Raw genomic sequence first — 24,118 nt, 5'->3', positions numbered from 1 at the left:
AGAACCCAGGCCTCCTGATCGTTCATGCAGCATACTTTCAAATATACCAAGGGACCAAAAGCACTAAGAAGCCATCCTCCCAAGGGCTGTTAATGGGCAACATGGCTTTAAGTTGAAGAGCTCTCTGGGAATGTGATTTTCACATCAACAAGAGGGGAGGGAAGATGTGGGAGTACATTAGGTTCCTCTTCAAGGAGAAGCAGGCCAACTTCACTCTGGCCTAAGGCTGAGCCTGCTGGGGTTTACTCACAAGACGTCAGATCCAGGATGGTGCTCTCAGCCAAAGGCAACAAGCTTTCTGGCTGCTGCTGGCCCATCTGCTCTGATGAGACTCTCCCAAACCCTGATCTCCCATTGGTTTCATTCCAAGGAATCTCCTGGAGGAAAGATAAGCAGCAGTTATTTCACAGCTGTAGAAATAGTAAGTTCTAGAGGGGTATTTGTATCTGTTTGGCTGGGTGAGATTTTCAAGTAGGACAAGCAGTGGTGGTCTCTCAACTCTCTCTGTGCCTTTTTCTCACCCTGTGGCATCTCCTCTAACCACCTATAACCAGTTACCCACTGCTTGCCTGGGCCTTCTGCTTAACCAGAGCCCTCTCTCTGCCTGGGTTCTATGCTTCAGCCCTATCCTTTCTTCATTGAGTCTCATTCCCTTCACTCATCCTAACCCCTCCTTTAAAAGAAGATGCTCACTAATTTTTTTTTTTATTTTTTTAACGTTTATTTATTTTTCAGACAGAGAGAAACACAGCATGAACGGGGGAGGGGCAGAGAGAGAGGGAAACACAGAATCGGAAGCAGGCTCCAGGCTCCGAGCCATCAGCCCAGAGCCCAACGTGGGGCTCGAACCCGCGGACCGCGAGATCGTGACCTGAGCCGAAGTCGGACGCTCAACCGACTGAGCCACCCAGGCACCCCAGATGCTCACTAATTTAACAGATTCAGTACAGAGCAGGATTCAGAGAAGTCAGCATTCTGGGCTTGACCTCTATTAATGTGTGTATGAACTTGGGCAAGTCAATTATCTTTTTTTGGGCTTCAGTATCTTTATCTATAAAGATGTTGTATGTCATTTCAAATACCATGGAGTAGATTATTCTGGAAAGGGCAGAGACCCTAGTGATCTACCTAAAGACAAAAAAGTACACAGAGAAATGGTGAGGCTAAGAGCAGAAATTTTCAGAGTGAAGATGCCAGGGCCCCTAAAATGCTATTAAAAGGTGTGTTATGATGACCAATGTCTGGTGAATGGCATCTAGGATCTGGTCCTGGGTCAGCTATAAGAAGTTCCCACCTAGACAAAAGACCTAGGTTTTAAAGTCTATTCCTGTATTGAGTAGGCCTCAATGCAGGGAAAAATCCAAACTAGCTTTGCACCATACCATGTCCACTCTTGAAAGTGCAAACATAAGAAGTAAAAAGAGCTTTAGCAGGTCACCAACAGTTACTTGAACATCACAGGGCAGGACTAGCTGCAGGTTTCCTCTGCAAGACTAAAAAGAGGAAGGGGGAGAAACACTCAACAAAAGGGATCATGAACTCAAATTTGAGAAAGTGACATGAGAAGATTTCAAAAGATGTTAGAACTATAAGCAAATTTGTGAGTGTTTCCACTTTTGTTTAAACTGTGTCCAGTTACATTAATGGACATTAATTCTGGGGTAATTTAAGAAAAATTTTTTAATGTTTATTTACTTTTGAGAGAGAGAGACAGACAGACAGAGTGCGAGCAGGGAAGGGACAGAGAGAGAGGGAGACACATAATCAGAAGCAGGCTCCAGCCTCTGAGCTGTCAGCACAGAGCCCAACACAAGGCTTGAACTCACTAGCCTTCAAGGCTTGAGATCATGACCTGAGCCAAAGTCAGGCGCTTAAATGACTGAGCCACCCAGGCACCCCATCTGCTGGGGTAATTTGAGAAAACTTTAAAATCTTAGTGACTATCACTAATATGTGCTCTCTCTCAAGGTGGTGTCCATAATCTTAACTTTACACACAGAGAAAGGCACAGGGAATGGAGACCTGAGATTCCAAATTCTGAAAGAAACTGTGACCCTCACTACATCATTGTTCCTGCCTGGAAAAACAATCCATACACCCACAACAATGGTGCCCCACAGTTGGGTGACAACAAAGTCTCACAGGCTTGAGACTTGCAACACTGTTGGCACATCAGAAGCACTTGCAGATGCTTAGTACTTGGGTTGGTAAATCTACCAAGCCTGCTTAGATCCTATCCTCTCCCTGCTGGAACACTGATCCAGTCAGACTTCCAGAGTCAGCAGCATGTCCTAGCAGAGAAACACTGAAGGAGGGGTGGCACTGTTTTCACGGAGTCTTCAGTGACTTTCCACTGAGCTGTGGGAAAATTTGACAGTTGACTGTGGCTGAATCATAACTCAGAGGTCCTGACCACTCAGATCTTTGAAGATTCCTTTCATTCCTTTCCCAAAAGGGGAACCTGGCACACTCCAATTGGTTAATTCCATTTACCTTCTGTTCCTTGCAACCACACGTAGGTGCAACTGTGTGATCTCAGTGGTGGCAAGAGTATCAGAATAACAGCATCTATAACAGGCTATAACTATAATAGCTTCTATTTCTCTAGTACTTACTGTTCTCAGGCACTTTTTATAGATTTTTTTCATTGAATCCTCATAACCGCTTAGTAGGTTACTCACTATTAGTATCCCTAGTTGACAGATAAGGAAACTGAGACCCAGAGAGGCTAATCACTTGCCTACTGTTGTACAACTTGGGTGTGAGGTGCTGAGATACTGTAGCATCCTGACTCCCAAAGTCTGTGCTCCTAACTATTATGTTATGCTGCATCCAAACACCAGCACAGTTATTCCGAGCTCAAAAGCACTTCAGATATCATAGATCAACCCCTAGATTTTGCAGCTGAGAAAACAGACCTAGAGGATGATGGGAATTACCTAGTGACAAAGCCAGGATTCGAGGAAGGCTCTTCACACCAGGGTTCAGTGTTCTCTGTTATATCAGAAGGCCTTGGGTTCTCTGCATCATCTTAAGAATCTGGAGTTCTTTGATATTTTATCACTTATTCTTTAAGGAATGGAACTTAAATTTATATAAACATAAAAATACTTTCATATAGTTTTTCTACCATATAGTGATCCTCTAATTCTTCCTACCCCTTTTTAGAAAGTTGTTTGTTTGTTTTTTTTTAACTTGGCTCCTTTTTGCTTTCTCCTTTTTTTAAATCCCAAGAAAGTGAAAGCATTTTCAGATAGGATAAAAAAATCTTTAAAATCTTTAACCAACTTTCTCTTCTTTTACCAAAGTACTTTAAACACTGCTATTCAGTGATGATTTCTAATTGTCAATCATCCAGTTAGTGTTTTATATCTTCGCTCTACCCTCTTCTGCTCCCCCTTCTTAGGAGATGATCAACTTAGGCTTGGTATGTCCCCTCAGCTCCCTGTGTCCATCTCCAGGCCTTACTCTGTTCAGATTCTTCTTTACATCCTGCCTCTTGTCATGGCGATAGTATTCTTACTGCTCCTGAGGAAGTCTCTATACAGTGACATTGGCCCCATTCCTTCCCACCTCCGTCTAAATCTGAACCAACAAATTTTAAAGGAGTGAGAAAGGCCTGGAAACAGTAACATGTGGTGGAAAGTATTTGGTCTTTGTAGTCCAACAAATCCTCACCCCTCTGGGTAAGTTAGTTAGCCATGCCAAGCCCCATATGTCAAGTGGACAGGAGACCCCACTTCAAGGTGATGATGAGAATGGAAACAAAGAATGTGTGAAAGGGTTTGTAGATAGCCCAGCACACAACAGACACTGCCTTCTCCACCTTCTGGCTCCTTCCCTTTTTTTTCACAAAAAACATTCAAAAGAGCTTCATTTTTTCAAATAGCCAGATTTCATCCTCAATGAACTGTTCTTTCTCCTTCTTGTCATTCCAAGCTTATTGAACGTTTATCCTCACAGTTGGCCCTTCCTTCTCCCTATTCAATTCATTTTGGCCACTATATATTGAACTGCTAGGGACAGCTTAGCCCATTTCAGTGCTCTCCCAAACTCTAAATTCAATACACACTTGTGAATTGACCCCTGGAGCATTAACAACTGCTTGGCACTCTGACCTTGAGTGGCCTGCTCATTTCTGCATCTCCTCTGACTTCTGTGAACATTGCTGTCTCAGTCACTTTCAACCTCTCATCTTTCTGCATCCTGTGTCCAGGTGCTCTCTTCCACTCCCATGGATTCAACCACCACTATTTACTCCAGATCACAGGGTATCTCTTTGGAGGTTCCATAGGTATCTAAATCTCCAAATTCGCTTTTTTCCCCCCCTCATGGCTCTTGTTTCCCAAACGGTTTCACCATCAAACTAATGTTCAAGTGAGAAGCCTGAGTTATCTTGGATGTATTTTCTATCCTCCATATTCTGTATTTGAGTGGTCACAAATCCCTTTTATTCCCACAATATTTCCTAAATTCACCCTCTCTACGTACAGTGCTAAGTTCAGGCCTTTGTCATGCCACAGCTAATGCTCTAAACTGGAAGCCCTTGCTTCCAGTCACCCACCCAGCTCACCCTCTGCTCAGATCTGTGATTTACCTAATTAATAGATCTGAGCATTAATCATCTGCTCTAAAATCTTCCTTAGCACTGACCATAGAAAATCCTGAATATTTATATCTCTACCTCCCCATTAGAATGGAGGCATCTCTTATTAATATCATATCCCACTGCCTATTAGAGTCATTAAATATGCATTAAAAAAGCTTATTAAATGAATGAATACAACCCCAGAACAATGCCATGGATAGTAGAGAATATGAAAGAAATATAATATACTCCTTATCGTCTAGGAGCCTATATTCTTTTTGGAGAGACAAAATAAACATAAGAAACTACAGTATTAAGTACATAAACTGAGATACAAACTGCAAATGCCAGAGCAGCTCAGAAGAAAAAGGTGGGTGTAAGGTGGACTTCTGGTGAAGACCTCACACAGGAGGAGAGAGTTCCTGAGGACCTTAAAGGATGGGTGGGGTTTGCAAGGGGACAGTGGAAGGAGCAGGATGCTCCAGGATGGAAATGGTATGGTAAATAGCACCGAGCATTGGCTGGACAAAAAGGAGTGTGACCTAATGGGGAGATGGGAGATTATGTTGGGGGACAATGAGACCAACCTGGAGAGATAAGGTGGTCCAGAAAACAGAGACCCTCAAGAGTCAGGAAAAAAGGAGTTTGCCTCAAATAAGAAAGCTGTAACTGTTTTTGAGTGCTCCAATAATGCAAAAGCAACCATACACAAAAGCTATCATAACACAAAAGCTACCTTTTGATACACACATGCATGCTCTTTTAATGCAGCAGAGCTTTGGGATAGATACTATTCTCACCATTTTACAGATGAGAAAATGAAGCACAGAGTCGGTAAATAACTTAATTGGGGCCATACCGCTGTGTAATAAGCACTGTTGGCACAGATAAGTAACATAGTTCCTGCTTTCAAAGGTATCAAAATCCAAGCAGAGACGGGTACTCGGGTACTCAAATTAGTACCTCATAAATAATTACTTATAAATCAATGTGTTAGGTCTTGTAACAAATACATACATACGATGGGAGTGTTATTTTAGGAAAAATAATCTAAAACAGCTCTATTAGGAGACAAAAGAAATCAGAGAAATGAGCTTCCTAGAGAATACGGTGATCCAGGCCAGCTCCAGCAAAGAAGGTGATGATGGTGGATAAAGTAAGACTGAAAAAGGGGCAGAATGCAAGACATTTCAAAGGCAGAAAGGATAGTAACAGGTTTAATGTAAGAAAAAAGAATCAGGGGGCACCTGGGTGGCTCAGTCGGTTGGGCAACCGGCTCTTGATTTCAGCTCAGGTCATGATCTCATGGTTGTGGGATCGAGACCCACCCTGGGCTCCGTGCTGAGTGTGGAGCTTGCTTGGAATTCTCTCTCCCTCTGCCTCTCCCCTGCTTTCAGTCTGTCGCTCCCTCTCAGAATAAATAAATAAACTTTAAAAATGATTTGAAAAAGAAATAAGAATCAGACTTAAGTTTTCTTTCTTTCTTTTCTTTTCTTTCTTTTTTTTGGGGGGGGTAATATTTTATTTATAAGTAATCTCTACACCCAATGTGGGGGTTGAACTCAACCCTGAGATCAAGAGGAACGTACTCCATCTACTAAGCCAGCCAGGTGCCCCTACACTGAAGTTTTTTTAAGTCTGGGAAGCTGAAAGAAGGATGTTAGTAACCACAGGGTGCCTGTGGCTCAGTTGGTTAAGTATCTGACTCTTGGTTTGAGCTCAGGTCATGATCTCGTGGTTCACGAGTTTGAGCCCCACATCAGGCTCTGTGCTGAGCTTGTGGAGCCTACTTGGGATTCTCTCTCTCTCCTTCTCTCTGCCCCTCCCCCACTCACTCTCTGTCTCTCTCTAAATAAATTAATTACTAAAAAAGTTTTTTTTAAAAAGAGAAAGGTATCTTCATTTGAAGGCATACTGAGTTGAAGACAAAGTAGGACTGTTCTGCTCTGAGATAATGTAATAGGTCTTACTATAGTTAGATTTAGAAATGTGACTTTTAAAATTGTTTGTACCCAGGCTTGAGTTGTATATAAAGATAGAATTTTTAAACATTTTAATTAACTCTATGCCAGTAGGACGGCCTCTATGTATTTGCTACAGTTTTATTTTCTCTTCACACTCTGCTAGTCTCTATTATCAATGCTGTTTTGCATCACTTTCCACAGAAATGAGGTATGATTATAATAAAATAAAGCGGACATTTAAACATACAAGAACTTATCTATCTGAAACTGATTACACAAACGCTGTTTTTGTTCAACACTTCTCTGGAAATTCTCTGTTCCGGAGTTGCTTTCAGGGTCCGTCTACAACCCAAATTTTATTGACACACTTTGCTAACATCTCAAATTTGATCACCCAATAACTTAGCTTTGAGTTAATTTTTCTTGTTTTTGGTTTTTCAAAAATAAAATCTTCCTTCAACCTCCCCTCCTTGAAACGCTAAACAAAACAAAACAAAACAAAACAAAACAAAACAACCCAAACTAGATTTCTTGAGCATCAGCATTAAGATTATTCCAGAGGTTGTGCCACAGACTCTGTAGGGATGGAAGAGGCTTTCCAAATATCCTGAGGAGTGACAAAATCACTGTGGGGAAGGGTTGCCCTTACTGAGAACTAGGCATTGTATTGCTAATTATTTTACAGATCTGCTTTTCATTTAACCTTTGAAGCAGCCATACACCTAAGTACTATCATCTCATGTGAAAGAATAGGAAAAGAAGGTACAGAAAAGTAACTTTTATTAGTTATAAAACTAATAGATAGCTCTGCCAGGACGTTAAAAACTTATAATTTTGTTACCATACTGTTCTGCTTCCAATAAAATAAGAGCACTGTTGGGGTGCCTGGGTGGCTCAGTCAGTTGAGTGCCAACCTTGACTCAGGTCATGATCTCGTAGTTCTTGAGTTCAAGCCCCGCTTGACAGCTCAGAGCCTGGAGCCTGCTTTGGATCCTGTGTCTCTGTCTCTCTCTACCTCTCTCCTGCACGTGCTCTGTCTCTCTCTCTGAAAAATAAATAAACATTTAAAAAAATTTTTTTAAAGAGTCTTTTTAGAAAAAAAATAAGAGCACTGTTTCCCAATGAATGGTAAAGTTATTTAAAGGATAGCAACACTAATATAATCTCATCTCATGTAGCCATAACTTTAATGTTTATTTATTTATGAGAGAGCAAGAAAGCAGATGCATGAGTGGGGAGTAGGGGCAGAGAGAGAGAGAGAGAGATAGAGAGAGAGAGAGAGAGAGAGAGAATCTCAAGCAGGCTCCACGCCGTCAATGCAGAGTCTAACACAGGGCTCCAACTCACGTGCTGTGAGATCATGACCTGAGCTGAAATCAAGAGTCAGATGCTTAATTGACTGAGCCATACAGGCACCCCTAAACTTTTTCTTCTTTTTTTTTTTTTTTTTGAGAGAGAGAGTGAGAGACAGCGAGCACACATGTGAGTGGGGAAGGGGCACAGGAAGAGTGAGAGAGAACCTTAACCAGGTTCCATACTCAGCATGGAGCCCTACACAGGGCTCAATCCCAAAACCCTGGGATCATGACCTGAGCTGAAATCAAGAGTCAACACTTAACTGACTGAGCCACCCAGGTGCACCGTAGCCATAATTTTTAATACTCTTTTAATTTCATTTGTTTTCCCACTGCTTTCTATAACCTATCAATTCATGAAAATATAAACAACCAGCCATGAAAATTTGTCATAGAACTTGAATTAAGTCTACCTTATAGAAATACACACTAGAAATAGAAATGTTTTTAAATCATCAGACCTGACACCCTCTGATTATATTATTACTATATGGCTTAAGTATGTTATAGTCGGGTCAACAAGCAAATACTATTTCCTTGTCGTTATATAATGTGTTCAACTGAAAGCTATTGTGTATTTACCATCAGGGGTTTTATTCATGAGCACTCAGTTGAAAACAGACAGTAAGTTTTACTTATTCCTCTTTTAAATTCTACTCATTCACCACTGGAATGCCATACACATTTATATATAGCAGACGTTTATACTATCTTAAACTGAATTGGAAGCCAGCAGGCTTGAATTATTTAAGAGAAAAACATTTCCACTTGTCCTGCCAACCATGTTGATCAATGCTCGCTTAAGTGATGTAATCATCTCCTCTCATTTTGTAAGGTCTCCTCTCTCTCTTCAGGTGACTAAGCAGTCTGCAATCTTCCTTCCTTTAATTGGATAATTTTCAGGCTTGTCTGATCCTTCCGGTTTTTACAATTTCACGCAGTCATTTTCTCTTGTGAATATGGTTAATGGTTTCATGGCTAAAATCTCTCTTTAGCACACATCTATCTAGAACTCTCCAGACATCTTTCCATACACTGATGCAGCGCAACGCTTTATCTACTCTGGTGTTCCAGACAGACTGGCTACTCTGCAATGGTCACCGTTTTCTGCTTGCAGTCTTGCTTTTTCTTTTTTTGGATTGACCTTCCTGTGTCCTCCACACATCCTTCCGGCTCAGATGTTTGTTCTCCCACCTCTGGACCTGTGTGGCACTTTCAGTAATGTTATCACATAATATTATAAACACAGCTATTGTTTATCAAGCACTGGAGCCTTATGTATATAATACAAACTACCCAGCTTTTCCTCCTGCCCCGTTACAGCTCACCTTCCATACCCTATAAAGTCTGTCTCTTAGAGGCCTACCACAGTGCCTGGTACATAGCAGGTGCTCCAGAAATTTCTATACGGCTACTATTATGATGATGAAAACAAGCACCAAAACTTATTCATGTTTCACCCCAGTGCCTAGCACAATGTCTGGCACATTCAACACATGTTTATAAAACTAACCAATGAAGAGAACAAATATTAAGCACCTTTAAGATCCTTGTGAGACAAGCTATACAGCTCTCCATGGACTGCTAAAACTAACTCTTTAAAGTCCAGACAGGAAAAGTACCCAGTTATTAGGTTAACAGAGATGGGGCAGGGGAGCCCAGAAGCACAGCCCCAAAGTCCAGCAGAACACATGATACCAGGTTCAGGAAGCTCTTGTTGGCTAGTAGCTGCAGAGGCTGAGTATGGAAGATGGGCTTCTATGGATTACTCCAGCACAGGCTAGTATTGGTTTGGCTCCTCAAGTGTAGATGGCATGGTCAGACCAACTCCCTTAATCAGGGAGAAACCTGGGATGGTAAGAAAGGCTCATGGTGATGAAGGGGGCCCTGATTCTTAGCAAACTGAAGCCTTTACCTATAGCACCCACAGAGACCCAAAGATAAGGCTCTGGGGACTTGAGATTTAGCAGTTGGTGGTCAAGGCAGTAGATCATGTTAGAGTCTGGCAAGAACTAGTAGGGCTCAGCAACCAGAGTGAGACTCAAAATCTAGATTCAAGTCTTTGGCAGTGCCAAGTTTAAAAGGGGACGGTGACTGAGATGCCAGAGAAAGACCTGAGTTTAAAGAAAAAAAATGTAGTTTCAAGTACTGAGCTGAAGTGCAGGAGGGCTTAATGCCTCAAACAGGTAGACTAGTTATTTAATTTGGGGCATTCATTCAAGCAGGGCTAGCAGCAAGGTTGAGATATGAAGTAGGATTCAGATCCTGGGACTAAGGGCAGGACTTGCCAGTGGTAAGGTTCCTGGTGGGGCAAAGAGACTGGTATTTTATAACAGTACTGCAAGCCCTCCATGATGGATCATTAGCACACATTACAGCCTCTCAGAACACAAAATCTACTTTGCTTCAGTGTTAGGATTTTGAGATACCAGTATCTAAGATGGCAAATAAAGTACAGAACACAAATGCATTTGGCTTGGCTTCACAAATATCTAATTCTTTCTGTATACTTGGTTCACCCATAGGCTGTGTGTATACCTGTGTACTTGCTTGGTCTCTTAACCCCCAGATAGTGTTTTTCCACTCTGAGCCCCAACCATTTCCAAGTTGAAATTACTCTTTATGGGGGCGGCTGGGTGGCTCAGTCGGTTAGGCATCCAACTTCGGCTCAAGTCATGATCTTGCGGTTCATGGGTTCGAGCTCCACATCAGGCTCTACACTGACAGTGCAGACTACTTGGGATTCTATCTCTCTCCTTCTCTCTCTGCCCCTCCCCTGATCTCTCTCTCTCTCTCTCTCTCAAAATAAGTAAACTAAAAAAATAAAAAAGAAAGAAAGAAATTACCTTTAAAACCGCAAGACAGTTGTTTCCTCTGATTCTGTGACCAGAACTCCAGTCACTATTATGTCCTAGAATCTAGGTCCACTCACACTAGCAATAAAAATGGTCCTTTTCCTTTAAAAACAACCAAACCAAATACACTACTACTACTACTATTAATAATAAAATCTTCTCATCACCTGATTCTTCAGTAAAACACACTTGTTGACTTTCATTTCTTCAGATACCAAGCTGTCTTGTATTATTCTATGGTCTGTGTATGCTTTTTTGGATTTAATATGCCTAAGTTGTTTTATTTTCATTCATGTTAAAGCAATATACACAAATCATGGACCATGTGGTTCAACTACCCATCTGATGACTGCCTTTCTTCTACAATACTCCCACCAAGTGGTCATCTAGACTGTACTTGAACACCCAGAATCACTGAGAACTAATTGTCTGCAGAGGTAGCCTGTTTCATTTTGGATCGCCTATTGGAAATAACTGCTTTGGGCTGAAATATGCTTCCCTGAGTTTCTATCCATTGACTCCAGCTCCTCTCCTTAGGGCCAAATGGAACAAATATATTTGCATCTATGTGGCCACCTTCAGATAATCTGAATAAAGTGACAATATTCTTCCTGACTTTGCTTTTTTTTTTTTTTTTTTTTGCTAATGTTCCCAGTGCCTTTGACTATCTGTTGTTGTTAAATGTTCTCACCAACATCACTCTTTCTTTTCCGGATGTATTCAAGATGATTTACATGTTTTGTATCTAGCCCAGAGCTAGATAAATTTCAGGTGTGCTCTAGATACTACACCTCTCAATATGCAGCCTAAGGCTTTAACAGCTTTTGTGGCAGCCACGTTGTTGGATCACATTGAGCTTATAGACAACTGAGTATCTCTAAATGCCACATGTTTTGCTGCTAAGCCTACTGCATGCTTATGCAATTGTTTCGGGGGGTGGGGGGGTGGGGAAGGAGGTAGAAAAGGTTTATTTATCACATGGATACTTCATGAAATTTGGGTCCCAAAAAGTCAACTTGGGATTTTGCATTCCTAATGATACACAAGTCTGTGCTTAGTTGGCTAGCCTAAATGATTAACAAACTAGTGATGGTTCATGTACTGGATTTCAGCTTAGGCTAGTCAGTGTTGCTTTATTTCATGACCTCAAAGCGCAGCCTTCCTCAAAAATTACTCATCATTAAAATGTTTACTATTCATCACTAGAAGAACTGGTGGAAAGAGTATAAATGATTCAGTGCAAAGGCATTATCACCACTGGAAAAACACCTCAAAGACAAGTATCCAGCACATTAAGGATAGTATATTTATGATTTCCCACGGGAATATTATATTCAACCCCTTTTCCTTTATTAAAAATAATTATCTTAAAAATTATCTTACAGAGATAACACTGTGTAGATTTTCTTCCTTTTTTTTCTTTTTTTTAAAGTAGGCTTCATGCCCAGTGTGGAGGCCAACACAGGGCTTGACTTCACAACCCTAAGATCAAAACCTGAGCTGAGATTGTGAGTTGGATGCTTAACCAGTTGAGCTACCCAGGTGCTCCTGTATAGATTTTTAAAGATTTTTCAACTTAGCTTATTTGTTTCAAATCAAAGGAAGTGGAATGGATGTTATCCTCATTTTTTTTAAGTTTACTTATTTTGAGAGAGAGAGAGCAGCATGAGCAGGGGATGGACAGAAAGGGAGAAAGAATCCCAAGCAGGCTCCACACTGTCAGCACACAGAGCTCAATGCGGTCAATCTCACAAACCATGAGATCATGACCTGAGCCAAAATCAAGAGTTGGACACTTAACCAACTGAGCCACCCAGGCACCCCTTGTTATTCTCATTTATAAGTAAAGAAACTAAAGCCCAGAAAGGACATGATTTGTCTATGGTTACATAGCCAAAAAAAGTATAGAACCAGGGTTGAACCCCAAGTCCTTGGGTTGTCCAAGGGTTGTCCAAGTCCAGTGCAGCCCCCACTGTACCCATGGCACTCCAATATAAATGTGGCCCAGTCCTGGACTTAAGGTGCTAATATCCAAGGAGTTCTCCTCCAGGTGTTAGACAACGTGTGCTCTACTTGCCCTCACCATTCACATAAAAAGAGGGGAGGGGAGCCTCAATGAAAGCAGTTATTACAATACTTAAGAGATGCCAAGCTCTAGCAACAACGAAATCATAGAATTTCTGAGAATTAGTCCACTACCTTTAAATTAACAGATTAGGAAGTGCTATCAAGTAATTCACCTAAAGCTGCAATTATAGCAAAACCAGGATTAGAACCTATTTATATACCCAATTCAATGTTCTTTCTGTTACACTGTACTGTTTCTCAAAATACAAGTAGGCAGCTGTCTGTTACCTATAGCTAGGACTTTCTGAAAATGGGATCTGAAACATATTACCTATAATTCAAGAATGTTATGGACAAGGATCCCACCAAACTCTCAATACAAAGAAATATGAACCAGGAGGCTAATTAGAGAGTGATGAACTATGACATACTGAACCAGCAACTTCCCATAAACAGAAGATTTCTATATGAAGTAGCCCCCAAGGATGGACTCCCTCCCCCAATATCTACTGTTGTTGCCACTCAGGATTTGGACTACTTGTATCCTAGATGATCAGGGGGCAAAGGCTGAGAGTCTTACTGAAAGAAGAGGATTATGAATCTGCTACAGCCAATTGTGGTCTTTTCAAAAAGCAGACTAAATAAGTAGGTACTGAGTTTATATATGTAAAAAGGACTCATCAAGTGAATATAAACATTTATAAATACTGATATGGTGTTCGATTTGGTTCAACAATCATTTATTGAGCTCCAGTTACATGTGAAGCTCTGTAGATTCAAAGAAATGTCATACCTCTATCCTCAAGAAAGTTAACAGATTGAATATTATGGCAACACAGAAATGGGAACTTAGGTAAGCCTGAAGGAGCCAGCAAAGGCTTTATTGAAGAGATACTTGAATCTTAAGGTTTGGGTAAGAACTATACAAGTGAAGAAGGAGCTGAACAAAGACAGAGGCATGAAATGATACGGAATATACAACTAGAAGCAGTTTGACAATGCTGGAATCCAAAGTGTAGGGTAGGGAAGAGTGACAGCATGAAATGAGGTCAAATCACGGGCTTTATTCCATGCTCTCTTGGACTTCAGACTAAACTAATGGAGTGCTCTTGAAAAACAGATCACTGGGAATCAAGGCCAAGGGGGAAATTGAAGTTGAGAGGCAGAAAGACTGATTATGAGTTGGGTGAAGTAATTTAGGAAATGATAAAAGCCTGTACAAGGAATGTATAAGTAGCAATAGGAATGGAAAAGATGCATCAGATAGGCCGGATTCCAGAAAAAAATCGAGGCCATTGAATGACGTTATCTGAGGGATGTGGTTTCCTGATCTAAATATTTCTTTCAAGGCCTCTCCTGATACTTCCACCATCAGAGTTTCCTTCTACAGAGTTTGAAGAGTCCCTTACTAAAATGGAGTTGATCAGAGCATTTTAGTGTTGGTCAACTAACATTAAAGTGGATTATGCAAATTTAATATGAGTAAAGAAGGCCTTGCAGGGAAGAACATGGCTAGTCAAGAGAGGAGAAGCAAGTAAAACAAAGGATAAAGCAAAACAAAAGAGAAAACGTTCAGGCCACTAAAGGCAGACAAAGAAACTTACTAAATCACCATTTTGGCTGAGCTGGCTCTGCTCTGCTACAAAATCCATTTTCAGTTAGCTTGGATATACTATTCCAAAACTCTTTCATGTGAGACACTTAAGTCTACACAAGGATAATAATAATAATGATGATGATAAAATGAACCCTAGCAAACAAAGAACTGTGACTTATGAGCTGAAGGAACACCATGCAGAGACAATGTAACACAGAAACTGGGCCTTTAGAAAGTAACTTAGAAATCAAGTCACCTCGAGGAGCCTTGATGGCTCAGTCAGTTGAGTGTCCAACTCTTAATTTAGGCTCAGGTCACAGTCCCAGAGTCGTGGGATTGAGCCCTGTGTTGGGCTCTGTGCTGAGCATACAGCCTGCCTGGGATTCTCTTTCTTTCTCCCTCTACCCCCTCTCTCTTGCTCTCTCTAAAATAAAAATAAAATATTAAAAAAAAAAAGAAATCGGGTCACCTCAGATATTTTTCCCCCATGACTACAAGTGAAATATTATCTCCTGTATTTTCATTTCTACTAAGCGTCACGTTTAATTTGGAAATCTGACAAATACCAAGAACACTTGCCCCATAGTTCACAGTATTACTGGGAGGAGGAAATGGGACAAAAAGAGGCAAAAGCTTGTGTGTGCTGTAAAGTGCTAAATGATGGCATCATCAGGCCTCTGGCTCACAGGAGAAAAGAGGACAGGTGGGATCTCCATGTCATGGCCTTTGCAAAGATTGCTCACCAATGATTATCATAAAATTTTAGTCCTTCAAATGTTGATGAGCAGAGGCCACACTACCTTCAACACTTTCCTTAAGAATTAAAATTAATTGGGGGTGCCTGCGTGGTTCAGTCAGTTGAGTGGTTGAGCATCCAACTCTTGATTTTGGCTCAGGTCATGGTCTCATGGTTGGGAGATCGAGCCTGGCATGGAAGTGGGGAGACTTAAGATTCTCTCTCTCTCTCTCTCTCTCTCTTTCTTCCTCTTTGTCTCTTTCTCTCTCTCCCTTTGTCTCTTCCCTGCTCATCCTCTCTCTAAAATTAAAAAAAAAAAAAAGAATTAAAATTAACGCACATTGTAAATTTAAAATTAACACCTAAAAACAGACACGAATACATTTTTAACAAATGTGCTCTTTCCATAAAACCAGCCTCTATAATGAACTTTTTCTGTCACAAATAAGCATGTAAATATTAGGATCATATTTTATTAGAATTAGGAAAGGCTTAGTTTATCTCTGTAAACTGTCTTCCCAGCCTCTTCCCCTCCCCTACCTTTCTTATAACAGGGAAACTGAGGTAAAGGTTGAACCCAGACTAACCTGTAGATTTCCTGACTCCGGTCTAAGGCTCTCTTTTCTATAAAATAATTTTTAATAAAATATTTCAAATATAAGGAGAAGCATAATAATGAATACCCAGATTTTTAAAATGTTAATATCATATGCTACAAATCTTTTTTTTTTTTTTTTGGACAGGAAATGGCGCTTTAATGCTTCAAATATTTTTTAAAACGTATTTAATTTAAAATTAAATATTATATATCAGCAGATAATGCCCATTCCTCTATCCCATTCCCCTACCTCCTTCTCCAGAGATAACCACCATATTGAGGTTGTGGCATATTCCATTCTTCCTGTTCAAGTTTGTATAAACTCAAATGCTTATATATCCATAAACCACACCATGTTGCCACAAAAAGAGATGGTCTTCAAAACAGGGAGGAGTCCCTCACTCTAGTACACTTGCATGTAGTTAAAACCTTTGGGACTTGGCTAGGTATTTCAGAAAGAAACTAGGGCAGAGCTTAAAGTCTTTTTTAATGATTACCACAGAAGGATCTAGTGAAGTGTCTTATTATTTAAAGTGAAAAATAAATTAGGCAAATATAAAAATTTAAATATGATATTTTTTTATCCTTCTCAAGTTAGCATTTTGTATTTGTGAAATCCTGGTTTATAATGACCTAGTGTGAATGACCTGTCACTGAACAATAGGGAAAGATGGATTAAGCAATTTAACTAATAATAATAGTTTCTACTTCTGCTTCAAGGTCCAGCTCAAATGTCACCACCTTAATGAATCTGTCCTTGATCCCATCAGAATTAATTCCTTCACCAGTCATTTATTGAGTGCCAGAGCCCTGTAGACACAAAAGTAGATCAGACCCAGTTCCTGTTTAGAGCTCAGAAATAATCACACAATAGTTTTTGATAAATGCTCTAATAGAGATATCCATAAAAGGTTAGCAAAGCCTATACCTTTCCTAGAGCAATTGGAGAAGACACTACAGACGAGGCGATATTTGAGCTGCATCTTACAGGGTGAGCAGGAATTCACAAACTCTATCTTCTGATAAAATGTCATTCCAGGTAGGGAGACACTGAGTGTGAAGGTAAAAAGGATGATAAGATATTAGTTTTAGAAAGACAACTAGGGATAGACATCAGAGGTAGAAGGATAAGTTAGAAGACTAGCAACAAGTCAAGCAAAAGCTGACATGATTATAGGCATGGGGTGGGAGGGGGAAGGATTTTATCAAAATTTAGGAGATAAATCTAGCAGAATTTGATGCTTGGTTGTGCGGGAGAAAGAAAGAACATGGAGGAGTTGGGGATGACTCCCAAAGGCTTGGCAAAATGAGTGGGCAGTGAGGCCATTAACTAAAATAAGAAATACCGTACCAAAGATAAGAACAGGCCTGAGAAGTGGTGTGTGTGTGTGTGTGAGGTTTCTTCTGAGGCATTTTGAGTCGGTAATGAGGTCTCTTCCATTCGGCCTTAAACAATGTCCCTTTCTAGGCCAGAAATCACCCCTTCCTCTTAACTCCACAGCATACTTTCTTTTTCACATCAAATTATTTAAATCTGCTGTTATCTCAGTATTCACAAAATTGTCCCCACCTTAAACCACGAAGAAAAAGTACTAGTCTTGTTCTCTGTGCATTGTCCTTATCTCAGAGCCTTATATACAAAAAAAAAAAAAAAACCTTCAACCAAAGTTTGCATTCTTGAAAAGGGAGCTCCATCAGATACTAGGAAGTGTCAGTTAACATTTATCAAAACAATGGCCACAACTTGTGTGTTAGCGACTTATATAAAATACCTAAAGCATTTGGTCTACAGCCCCTACTTTTAGCTCCTTTTGTGCTTATCTTATCTTACTTTTAAACAACTCTGCAAGGTAGTTGTTTTCCTATTTTACAGATAAAGCAACAGCAGGCCAGAATGTCTGAATAACTTTCAGGTTTGCAAGGTTCACAAGGTTTGCAAGTTGCTTAACTACGATTGGGCCGACTTGCTTCACCACCAGAGTTGAGCTGCTCTGTCCCAATTCTCACTTGGGCTGAAAAGTGGACCTTCTTTGGCTCCTGAAGGGTAGCACTCTCCGGATCGGGAACTGTGAGACAGGCCTCACCCCTATCCTCTCAGGCAAAAGTGCCCCCTCCCAGGAAAAGTGCCCCTGTGGGCGCAACCAGTGCACACGGCAGAGCTCAGAGGGGGCCCAAGGGTCCCGCGGATGAGCCACCCCCCAGGGACCCAGCATTTTGCAGTATTCACGCCAGGAAAGCGCACAGGATCACTCGACCCTTCGCTCAAGCTCTGAGCGCTGCCGGGGCTCTGACCCCGAAGCTCGGGTGGGCGCGCGCGGCCGTGGCTCCCAGCCTGGCCCCTCGTGGGGGCTAGAAGTCCTCACAAACGCGGGACACTGGAAGACGGGAGTGCAGCCACTGCCTTTGGGACACTGAAACTCGTCCCGTACCTTCCTCCGCAGTCCCGTGCGGTGGGCCGGCCCGGCTTGCTGTCTGCATTCAGCGGACCGGAGAACGAGTTCCGGGCGGGGAGAAGCCCTGCCCACCGGCTGCGGTGGGAACCGATCCCGCGAGGGTCCGACAGGACTTGCCAGGCATTTCCCTCAGACCGCGCTTTGCCTCCGAGAGGCCGCACCGGGCCTCCCTCATCGCCTCTCGGGTTCTCGGTCCCGCCCCACACCTCTGGGTAGGAACCGGACAGCGAGAGAGTGTGAGAGGGCAACACAACGGTCCTGGGGACCCTCCGAAGTCCGCAGGGGAGGAAGCAGCGACAGCTAGCTGCACGCGGCCGAGGCGCGAGGGCTTGGGGAGGTCGGCCCGTGGAATGGGCGTGTCCTGGCGCGTGCGGGAGGAGGTGCGAGGGGCAAGGGGCAGTCCCACCCGCGAAGCCCTGGAACGCTGATTGGCTGCGCGCCGTGGAGGCGCGAGGAGGAGGCGTGTCCTCATGTGAGCCCTGCAGGGGCCCAAGGTGAGGGTGTAGAGGGGAGAGCGCTTGCGCGAACCTGGTTGTAGGCCCCTCCTTCTCTTCTTTCTAGGGGCAAAGGGTAGGTGGTTTTAGTCTGGACTTAGGCACTTGCAGACTCCGGCCATGGAGGGGTCTGAATGGGAGTCGCTGGAGCAGTGCTTGGAGAAGCACCTGCCACCCGCAGACTTGAGGGAGGTGAAACGCATTCTCTATGGCAAGGAAACCAGGTCTGGGGCCTAGAGGCTGGGGTGGGGAGTCCTTGGGGCCAGCGAGTGTGGGTCTGGGGAACCAGGGAGAGTGCTTCAGGATCTGAAGGACTCTTGAGGGGGCAATGAAGATCTGAGTTGGTGAGCAGAGACCTTAGGAAGTCTAGATGTGACATCTCTGGGCCTCTCAGGGGTTGCACAACCCCCAAGTGACCTTTACAAGCCATTTCTCTCCTTGTTGCCCAGCACCCAGAAGGGAAAAGAACCTGGGAGGGAAAGGTCAGGTTTTTACTCTCTGTGGCTTTCTCTGTGGTTACCTGGCTCTCCTTCCCTACTTCCAGTGACCAGCTTCCTCCCAAGAGCTAGGGTTGTACCCTGGGTGTCTGTCTGGGTCAGTGCCTCCAGCCAGAGCCCCCAGTAGGTCAGCTGATTGTCCAGTCCCAGCCCTTCCTGCAGTGACTGGGCCTTTGGCAGATCCTTGGAGGTAGAGGCCAGCTGAATCTAATTGGAGAAGGAACTGTTCCCACTGGCAAGCCACAGGAGTTAGTTACCACACTCAGCGCAAATGTTTTCCCATTCCCAGCCAGTTGTGTGCATCACTAGGACCTTCTGAGGTTAGTGCACTGCTGGACACTGGGTATACAAAGCTGGAAGATGCTTTCCCTTTCACTGTTGTTTCTCTTTGGTCCACTTTACTCAAAGCAACCAGAAAATGTGCATCATATCTTGTTGGCTCCTTTGCTTAAAACTCTGTAAGGGTTTCCCATGGCTCTTAGAATGAAATCTAAACTTTGATCCCATACAGCTCCTGAGTTAATGTCCTTCCACTTTCTAGCCCATTGGTGGTCTCTCTGCCCCCACCCAGCCAGACCATGTGCTTCCTGACCTTGTGGCAGTGACCTTGAGGCAGGAACCTGATAGACTCACCTGAAACTCAAGGATGTTGATTGGATCAGTGGTTCCCAGCCACTGGCTCCAATGGAGTTACGGCGGGGGGGGGGGGGGGGGGGGGGGGGGGGGGGGGGGGGGGGATGGGGGAGGACAGATCTCACATCTAAGAGTGCTAGTGGATGGTAAAGGTAGAACAACTGCCTTTGGGGGTAGGAGTGGTAGAGAACTCGGTCAAAAAGGACTCTTCCTACCCAAAGAAGGATACCTAGGACTGGGTGAACTTCAAGGTCCCTCCTGAAATCGTGCTGGACTACTACTTTCCTGTCACACCTGTCAAAGTGTGAAGACTCTTAGAGTTAAGGCTCCCAGAGGTATCTTAATCAAGGGTCTCAGGATGGGAATAGGTTTGTTTTAAGGATGAGGTGGACATGTTCTTCTAGGAAAAGAAATGGAGAGAGCTTGTGGTGTCAGGGAGAGGTAAAGCACAAGAATCTTAGGAAAAGAGGAATAAGTGTCTCTTATAGGTGACTGGCTGGAGCACATTCTAGAGATTGGGATAAGGACTACCTTGAAAGAGGCATTTTCTATGGGGAGGGATTATAATGGTAGCCGACGTCTATTGACCAACAACAGCTAGGCCTCATCCTGGGACTTGGCTTACAGTAACTGTTCATGAAGTGTTCTATTCCACTCCGCACTGAGCCCTTCCAGGCTTTGCCCCTAGGGTATAAACCTTTGTACTTGCTCAGTCCTTGCAGGTGGGTGGGATTTGGCTATGCACAGGATTGTGAACTAAAGATAGAGAATTATTAGTCATTTAAAAACTCTTCTTCCACTTAAACCCCTGCTCACTCCTCATAACCTGACTTGTTTCTGGTCACCTCTGTGAAGGCCTGGGTGGAGCCTGAGTCTTCAGCCCCTCCTCTGGACTTCCAACTGTGTTCCACACCTCACCTTCTCTCCCAGTTACTTGCTGTGTCAAACACAGAGACGATGCTTAGTGAATGTTTGCTAAGTGAATGGGCTTTTGCCTGGGCTAGCCAGATGAAATCCCCGAAGAACATGGACTCTCGATTTCAAGACAGCCAGAACCAAGAAGCATTTATTCATGTAACAAACATTTATTGTGTGTGGTTTTTTGTCTTGGGCACTAAGAGTACAAGGATAAGTAAGCCATGGTTCCCATCCTAGAGGGGCTTTCTGTCTTTTGATGGTTGCCCTACATTGTGAGAGAAAGATGCAAGCTGAGCTGGAGAGAGTGTACGTGTGCAGGGTTGGAGGAGGGTTAGGAAGCCTTCTCGGGGGCATCATGCTTGCACTGTATCCTGAAGGAGATGGAGAAATTGGTTTGGAGACAGGAAGGGCTCAGGTACCCTTTGTCAAGGCCCAGACACCAGGGAACATGCTCATTTAGGGATTGCAGGTGTAGAATGTTGTGAGGAGAAGGCAAAAGTGACCATGGTGGACCCAGGGGCTCTGTACACCCTGCTAAGGCAGCAGAACGTGTCCTAATGGTGGTGGGAGTCTTCAAAGAATTTGGAGGCAAAGATCATGCCAGTTTCTGGCTTGGACCCCCAGATGGCTGATTCATTCATCTGATGAGGAGCAGCTTTAGGGAAGGCTGCTGAGTTGAATTGGGGGTGCTGTTTAGTTTTCTAGAGCTGCTGTAACAAATTACCACACACTGGTGGCATAAACCAAAAGAAATTTATTCTCACAGTCCTAAAGACCAGAAGTACAAAATCAAGGTGTCTGCAGTGCCACACTTCTCCAAACGCTGTGGGAGAGAATCCTTGCCTTCTCCAGTGGTTTCTGACATCCCTTGGCTTGTGGCAGAATGACCCCAATCTCTGCCTCTGCCTTCACATGACTACCTCCTCTTCTCCCTGTGTCTCTCCTCTGGGCATCTCTTACAAGAATACCTGTCACTAGATTTAGGGCTCACCTTGATAATCCAGTATGATCTCGAGATCTTTAGTTGTATCTGCAAATATCCTTTTTCCAAATAAGGTCTTATTCACAGGTTCTGGGTATTAGGATGTGGACATATCTTTTTTTTTTTTTGGCGGGGGAAGTCACAGTTTAACCCACTACAGGGACTGTGTAGAGGTGGCCTTCACAGGGGGCTCGGGACTGCCCTCATTCTAGGCCCAAGAGTGGGTGCAGAGTGGGAAGGGCCCTGGGTGGGTTTCTGGAGAACCTGCTGTTAAAGGAATTAGAAGAAATGGCGACTTTGCATGATACTCCAGAGGTGAGGAAGCAGGATCGGGGGCCCTGAGGCAGGTATCAAGGACATTGAGCAGGATAGGGACAAAATGTCAGATAGTACAGGGAAGTCTAGGAGGATGAAGACAGGTGTTTGTCTCCTGTTGCTAAAGCCAACCAGAAGGCTGGTGGCAGTTTGGAGTGGGGGAGTGGGCCCCAGGGAACAGGGGGCTGAGGAAGGTGTGGGAGGTGAGGGCTTCAGGGAAGGTCCCTATGAAGGGGAGGTGAGGAGAGCAAGTGAGGTAACCAGAAGGACCTATGGAGAGTGTGCTTCCCTACTTTTTATTTTTTTTTCTCTCTGTTATTTATTTTTTAATGGGAGAGACTCAAATAGCTTTAATGGTGGATGTGGTAGGTCTGTAGGAGCCAGGGTGAGGTGTCCAAGCTATGAATATTGCTAAGTAAAAAAGGCAAGTAAGTGGAAGAACAGAATACACAGACGGACACCAATGTGGGTGTCATTTAGGACACACATTTAAGAAAATATTGGAAAGATACCTAAAACATTGTTAAGAGGGGTTGCCTCTGAGGTTTGGGACAGGAGCTTAACGGTGGGATGGAGAGGGGAACTCATTTTTCACTTGATACCTTCCTTTCCCACTGTTTGATTTTTTTTCCTCCCACAAGCATGTGTTTCTTTTGTAGCAAAGCTCTAGTTTAATTATTTAAAACACTGATGGTAAAAGAGCTATTAGTGGGGAAAGATGAAGTTCCGAAAGCCAGAGGTTGCAGAGGAGGCAGGAGCTGGGCTCCTTCAGGCCATGTCTGCCCTGACCCTGGGTTGGAGAGGTAGGAGCTGGGGGAGGGGCCCAGGAGGGTATGTTGGGGCTGAGCAGGAAGTGATGGGCTTTCCTCCTTGACATTAGAGGTGAGCCCATGAGGGGCCTTAGTAGCAGGATAAGGGGTAGAAGGGCAGAAGGTTGACTCTAGGGATCAAGGGAGGGTTTGGGGCAGCACGGACCCTCTGTGAAGTTGTGGTTCATCTGGTCTCTGCCCCCACATGAGCCATAGCTGGTCTATGTCCCACCACCTCCCTGTGCCAAGCCTTTGGTGGGCACAGTACTTGTTTATGGAATGGGGCTCGAGGGTCTGTTGGGTTCTCCAAGACTAAGTGAAGCAGGATGTGGTGAGGGACCACCTGGATAACAGGAGGGTTGAGGTGACAAGACAACCGGGGAGTACTGAGAGGAGGCAGAGCCCTGAAGGTAACTCCGTGTGAGGATAGAGTGGTGTGGTCTGCACCACCCCAAGCCTAAGAGAATGATTGTCCACAGGTTGCTGGAAGGGGTGTGTGTGGCAGCATTCAACATAGTGAGAAGGCAGGAAGGCTGCGTATCACAGAATAACAGGGCTCATGGTGGTGAACAGATGGGGAGAGCCAACAGCTGTGGGCAGTGGATGAGGAAGGACAGAGGCTGAGGGATATCTGTCATCCAGGTGACAGCTACAGGTGGACTTGGAAAGGTGAGACAAGATCTCTTCCATCTGTTATCTTCCTGGGATGAGACCCAGACTGAGGATGGGCCTGACAAGATGTCTCCCAAAGGATGGTCCTGCTCCCCCCACCCGTGGGCCTAAGAGGAAACAGATACACAGAGCCCTTCTTCTTCTCCTGTCCCCCATGATGACTTGTCCTGGGGCTGAGGTCTACAGGAGTGGGGAGTCCTCTCCCTGAGGGCAAGGGGACTGTGTCTGAGGCAGTCACAGTAAGGGGAGGCACGGTGTGGGCACTGCTGCTATTTCTAACCTGCTAGCAAACGGAACTCTGACTAGTTGAAAAGCAGGCTGATTGTCAGGGGCGGAACCCAACTTGGAGCTGTCAGGGCCGTCACATGGAAACCGCCTGGCAGGGGGCGGCGGCAGGGGGCTTGGGCTGACAGGGCTGTGATTTTGAAAGAAACATCTTTAAAAAAGTGATTTAAAGTAGGAGAGAAATATTATTATTAGATAATGGCTGTCAGGTTATTTTTTGATGTGTTCTCTGAGTATTTCATAACCATCTCGCCCCTAGATGGTAAGGCCTTCCTGGCCAGAGGCCATGTCCCCTGCTCT

General features: G+C 43.7%; 1 protein-coding gene and 1 long non-coding RNA gene across 6 annotated transcripts in view; one reads left to right on the top strand and one right to left on the bottom strand.

Moving 5' to 3' along the window:
* Nucleotides 1–531, bottom strand: part of LOC122203044 — a 35,802-nt gene extending 35,271 nt beyond the window's left edge. For both annotated transcript variants that reach the window (XR_006195040.1, XR_006195041.1), the window contains exon 1: nt 251–531. This is a non-coding gene — a long non-coding RNA (uncharacterized LOC122203044). The remainder of the gene's footprint in view (nt 1–250) is intronic.
* Nucleotides 1–24,118, top strand: part of UPB1 (beta-ureidopropionase 1) — a 104,480-nt gene that overhangs the window by 45,083 nt on the left and 35,279 nt on the right. The gene's annotated exons all lie outside the window — the stretch shown is intronic.

This window comes from Panthera leo, chromosome D3 (genome assembly GCF_018350215.1).
Source record: "Panthera leo isolate Ple1 chromosome D3, P.leo_Ple1_pat1.1, whole genome shotgun sequence".
NCBI lineage: Eukaryota > Metazoa > Chordata > Mammalia > Carnivora > Felidae > Panthera > Panthera leo.
This window is presented reverse-complemented; position numbering and strand designations above follow the sequence as displayed.